Source organism: Mus caroli, chromosome 7, assembly GCF_900094665.2.
Source record: "Mus caroli chromosome 7, CAROLI_EIJ_v1.1, whole genome shotgun sequence".
Classification (NCBI taxonomy): Eukaryota; Metazoa; Chordata; class Mammalia; order Rodentia; family Muridae; genus Mus; species Mus caroli.
This window is the reverse complement of record NC_034576.1, coordinates 107,993,729-107,999,609: the sequence shown is the minus strand read 5'-3', so window position 1 is coordinate 107,999,609 and position 5,881 is coordinate 107,993,729.

Below are 5,881 nucleotides of genomic sequence, written 5' to 3'. Positions count from 1 at the left end.
TTTTTGCTAGGTTCTTGTGGGGTGGGTCTCTGAAGGGTTGGAGTATTGGTATCTACTATGAACTAAAAAGTAGTCAAGAAGACAGGCAAATGACACAGTATCAGCAACAAGTGGTGACATTTTTAAAGAAATTTTTTTTAAGATTTATTTATTGTTATATCTAAGTACACTGTAGCTGTCTTCAGATGCACCAGAAGAGGGCATCAGATCTCATTACAGATGGTTGTGAGCCACCATGTGGTTGCTGGGATTTGAACTCAGGACCTTTGGAAGTGCAGTCGGTGCTCTTAACCACTGAGCCATCTCTCTAGCCCTTAAAGAATATTTTTAAAGTTTTTGTCTTGTTTTAAATATTCATTTTAATTTTATTGATATGGATGTTTTATTTGCATATCTTATCTGTTCACTACATGCATGCAGTGCCTGTGAAGAGTGTTAGAGCCCCTGGATCTGGAGTTAGAGATGGTTGAGAGCCATCACGTGGGTGCTGGGAACCAGGTCCAGGTCCTCTTCAAGAACAAAGGGGGTCTTAACAGCTGAGCCATCTCTCCAGCCCCTAAAGAATTTTTTTCCTTATTCTTTGACAATGTCACACATGTATAAAATGTATCTTGGTCGTATCCACCTCTTCCTCCCCCTGCAGCCCCTCAACATGGCCTCCTGCCCTCATGGTCTTTTCTTTTATAACCCACGTAGTCCAGTTCCAGGTTTGCATAAAAGCAACAAAAACAACAAAAACAAACAAACAAAAACCACTTCAGGATATGAGAACAAAAAAGAGTGAATCTCTGGGACCCCAGCCACTTGCCAGTTCCTCATTCCCAGGCCTTGTATCTCTTGTGTGCGCTGTAGAAATCAACAGGTCCCTCCACCCTCCCTTCATGGGGCTACGAACTTAGGAAAAGATGACTCTTACCCAGTGCATAGCCACAGCTACAAGGAGAACCATTTTAGATATGAAAGCATTCCGTGAGGCTTGTCCAAGTGGAGGTTGGATGTAAGGGGCTCCATAGTCACTGGTAGAGGTCATTCCAAAGACATGGGCCCCTAGCCCTTTCTATTGCTGCCCTTTTCCCACAGTGGAATGGAGGTTTTCACATTGCATTCCAGAGCCCTAGTCTCTACTAGAGTAGGACTGCTAATCCCAGAGATCATTAAAACAGTACTCAGTGAACTGGGAGGTAGGGACTACAATCTCTCTCTCTCTACTAGAGACTTGGGCTCAGAGAAATCGGTCACACTGTTGACTGCAGAGCAGAGTTGGATCTATAGCTGTCATTCTCTAACAGTGAATCACAGCGTCTTTCATTCTGGGCTCCTTGCACCTAGCATAATTGGCAGGGGAGGTAACACAAGATTTAAGCAGTAGTGGATCTGAGGAGGCTGGTCATGAGAGGTTATGAAAGAGAGAAGGTATTGTCCAATAAAATTCCTGGGTATTGGCTTGGAGGCACTATGAACATCACAAAGTCTTTGCAGAGGTCAAGGATGTATTGCTTGTTCCACATGGAAGCCTTGGTTATACTTAACAACTCTGGTCCTCTCCATCCCCGACGGTTGAGTCTTCATAGGCAGGTGGAGGAATACACTTCCTGAAGCTATAGGGCAGAGTTCTCTCCAAGCTATGCACCTGGCTCTAATGAGGAGCAGTGCTGCCTCAGTCCATGTACTGACCTAAAGAGGCAGTGGGCCCAGTGTCTGCAGAGTCTATTCCTCCCTTCCATTCCGAGCAAAGCACCAGCTGCAATACAGAATGGGAGCTCCAAGTTCCTATTCCTGGGTCTCTTTTTGAATGCCTAAAAGCAAAAGGGGGAAGTGAAGTGCTAGTAAAGGTGACTTAAATACTTCCTGTGCCAGCCAGAGTGCAGGACCCACCCTGGAGCTGGTCTCTAAATTAGGCAGTCTTCCTAAACCATGCAAGAGGTGTCTCAAAGAGAAGCCACTTCGTTCCCCCTAGATCGATCCATCCTGGGTATTTTCTGTCTAGTTCTGATCTGAGGTTCAAGTAGATATAAATGATTCTAGGATTGTGGAGCTCATGTCCTGATTGAACTGGTATGACTCAAGTCATCTTCACACACATGGGGCATCACTACAAAACCTTCCTCAGGACAGATCAGGAAGTTATTTTTGTAGTCCTGCATGAACTCAAATCCTGCTTGTTCGGTGATCTTCCATGGCAGTGGTTCTCAACCTTCCCAATGCTGCAACCCTTTAATAAAGTTAGTTCCCCATTTGTGGTGACCCCCCCCCCAACCAAAAAATTATTTCATCACTTCTTCATAGCTGTAATTTTCCTACTGTTATGAATCATAAATGTAAATATCTGATATGCAACCTCCCTAAGGGGTTGGGACTCAGCTTGAGACCACTGCTCTATGACCATATATGTTACTGGACACTTACTACAGTGGGCCCTAAGAAAACAAGACAGAAATGGTCCTGTCCTTATGGAGGTTACAATAGTGGGAAAAGAGATATGCTGTGACAAAGAACTAAATGTATAATGACAACTTGAGTTCAAGTATGAAGGAGAAAAATAGAGTACAGAGACAGAAATAGTGTTAAGTAGGGGAAGCAGGGAAAGCCCCTTAATCAGCCTGCTGAAGAAATAGAGTGGCCAAGGGAGTAGCTATTGTAAGTAAAAGAGTCAGAGACAGCCAAAGAGGAGGGCTTCATGGGTTTGGAATCTTCAGGAGGCCAGGGTGGCTTCAGAAAGGTGGTTGAAGAAAGGGAAAGCAGGTTGAAGAGCGAGAGCTGAGCTGGATTTAATTAAGGCCAAATTTGGGTCCAAGTGTAACAGCAAACCACTGAATAACGTAAGCAGTAGGGCTGGGTGAGATGAACTGGTAACTAGAGAGTGAGGTGGGGGGAGACAAGAAAGGGATTGACAGCTCTAAACTCTAGGGATGTAGCCTGTGGAAAAATTGGACAAATAGAAGAGTGGATGCTCCAAATGCTTAGCATAGCTTTTCAATACAAAACAAATTCCAGAGAAACCTATGTGTCCATCAGCATGGAGTAGTTCCATAAGCCTTTTTGCGGATTTGTATTTTTAATACCCTATTTACACCTCTAAAAAACAACAACAAAAAAACTAAACAAACAACCCTGGAGAAATAGCTGCACGTGGTGCAATATACTTTAATTTCAGCACTCAGGAGGCAAGAGGCAGAAGGATTTCTGAGTTCTAGGCCAGCCTGGTCTACTTAGGGAGTTGCAGGATGTAGACTGTGTCCCAAAAAGACAATAACAATGTATAGTCTTGTCTTTATAAGCCTGAGATCTCAGCATGTGTGAGGCTGAGGTGGGCAGATTGCTGTATGTTTCAGGACAGTCCAGGCTACACCATGTGTCTTAGGGTTTCTATTCCTGCACAAACATCATGACCAAGAAGAAGCAAGTTGGGGAGGAAATGGTTTATTCAGCTTACACTTCCACATTGCTGTTCATCACCAAAGGAAGTCAGGACTGGAACTCACATAGGGCAGGAACCTGGAGGCAGAAGCTGATGCAGAGGCCATGGAGGGATATTTCTTACTGGCATGCTTCTGCCTGCTCAGCTTGCTCTCTTTTTTTTTTTTTTTTTTGGCTTTTNGAGACAGGGTTTNTCTGTGTAGCCCTGGCTGTCCTGGAGCTCACTTTGTAGACCAGGCTGGCCTTGAACTCAGAAATCCGCCTGCCTCTGCCTCCCGAGTGCTGGGATTAAAGGCGTGCACCACCACACCCGGCTTCAGCTTGCTCTCTTATAGAACCCAAGACTACCAGCCCAGGGATGGCACCATTCATAAAGGACTAGGCCCTCCCCCCACCCTTGATCACTAATGAGAAAATGCCTTACAGCTGGATCTCATGGAGGAATTTCCTCAAAGGAGGCTCCTTTCTCTGTGATAACTCCAGCTTTTATCAAGTTGACACACAAAATTAGCCAGTACACCATGAGTAACAGGCCATACATCTAGACCCTTTCCTTTTTTTTTTTTCTTAGATTTATTTATTTATTTTTGTGAGTACACTGTAGCTGTCTTCAGACACACCAGAAGAGGGCATTGGATCTCATTACAGATGGCTGTGAACCCCATGTGGTTGCTGGGAATTGAACTCAGGATCTCTGGAAGAGCAGTCAGTGCTCTTAACCACTGAGCCATCTTTCCAGCCCTCTAGATCCTGTCTTAAAACAACAAAAATGCTGATGTATGAAGTATGCTGTAGAAGAAAAACTTCCATTATTAGGATCCTTGTTTTTAGGAAGGATATTTTAAGAACAGGAAAAGAGCCAGGTGTGGTTGCACATGTCTTTAGTCCTTGCACTGGGAGGCAGAGGCAGGTGGATCTCTATGAGTTGGAGAGTCTAGTCCATATAGCAAGTTCCAGGCCAGGGGGGAGGGGGTGTTTGACAAAGCTATATATAAGTCTTTTACGCAAGAAGAGGTAACCTCAGGTATCCTTTTGGAGATCACCATGGCAATAAGAACAGATGTATAGGGTAGGCTGATTACAGAGGAACAGGAGAAGTGGGAAAGCTATCTCAGTGGGCAGATGAGAAAACATGGTGCTTACACTATTAAAGGGCCAGAAATATACAGGTTTCATGTATAATTACAAAGCAGAACTCACAGGATTTAATAATTATGTAACAGTATTTTAGGCGTTGTTCCATGTGCTGAAGATACAGTGGTGGGGAATAAAACAGATGAAATCCTCATCCTGGGCCTGGGTTTGTAGAGCTCAAGGGTATAATGCTTGCCTGGGTGTGCCAGACTCCATGTTTGATTCTCCAGTACAAAAAAAAAAAAAAAAAAATCTCTGCAAAATTAGATAATATAGTGACTAGTAGATTCTGTAGCGCCTCCATTTCGGCCAAATGAGAACTGATTGTCAGGGACTTTGAGACCTGATTGCTAAAAGCCAGCCATTATTAAACTGCAGCCAGTTACCATGGCTCCCTAAGATGCTCCTGCCACTGCTTCTCAAGTGCTGGAATTACAGTTGTGTGCCACCATGCCCAGCTATTTCTCCAGGCTTTTTTTTTTTTGTTTTAAGGGTACATATACTTTTTAAAACAATATGTATTAGCAAAAGTTTATGTAACTTTTCCATGCTGATGAACACCTAGGTTTCTCTGAGATCTATGATTTTAAATGGGGGCTGCTGGGTGATGGTGGTGCATGCCTTTTATGCCAGCACTCAGGAGGCAGAGGCAGGTAGATCTCTGAGTTTGAGACCAGCCTGGTCTACAGACATCCAGGACTTCACAGAGAAACCTCATCTTGGAAAAACAAAAACTACTACCCAATCAAAACCAAAACAACAACAACAACAACAACAACAAAACCCAACCTGTGTGCTCAGTACTTAGGAGACTAAAGCTAAAGAATCATGAGTTTGAGACCATCATGGGCTACATACTGTCTTACTCCCCCACCCCACCCCCCCCCACAAAAAAAGTTAAACTATGACATTAAAATTTAGTCTTTTTAAAAATTTAAAGTTGAATGATACACAGGAGCAACCCCTACAGCCTGTTTTACCATCACGTGTGCCCGAATTTGTACATCTCTTGGGTAGGAAGGCCACATAGAACTCCATTACAGGGTGTCTTTTCCTCACTTTGTGTTTCAAACATTTTGTAGCTTGATCAACTGTTGTAGAGGAATTTTACTCCAGCAACATGGCTGCTCTGGCAAGGGACCACATCCAGAGGCTACAGATAATGCCCTTAGTACACACCTTTAATCCCTCTGGCTGGCATACAGACTCAGCTGGTTGTGGTGTGTGAAGAGGCAGTTTCACCAGCACAGTTTTATAGAGACAGGTTGCAGGTTGTAGTGGCTATTCTTGGTTGTCAACTTGACTATATTTGGAATGAACTACAATCCAG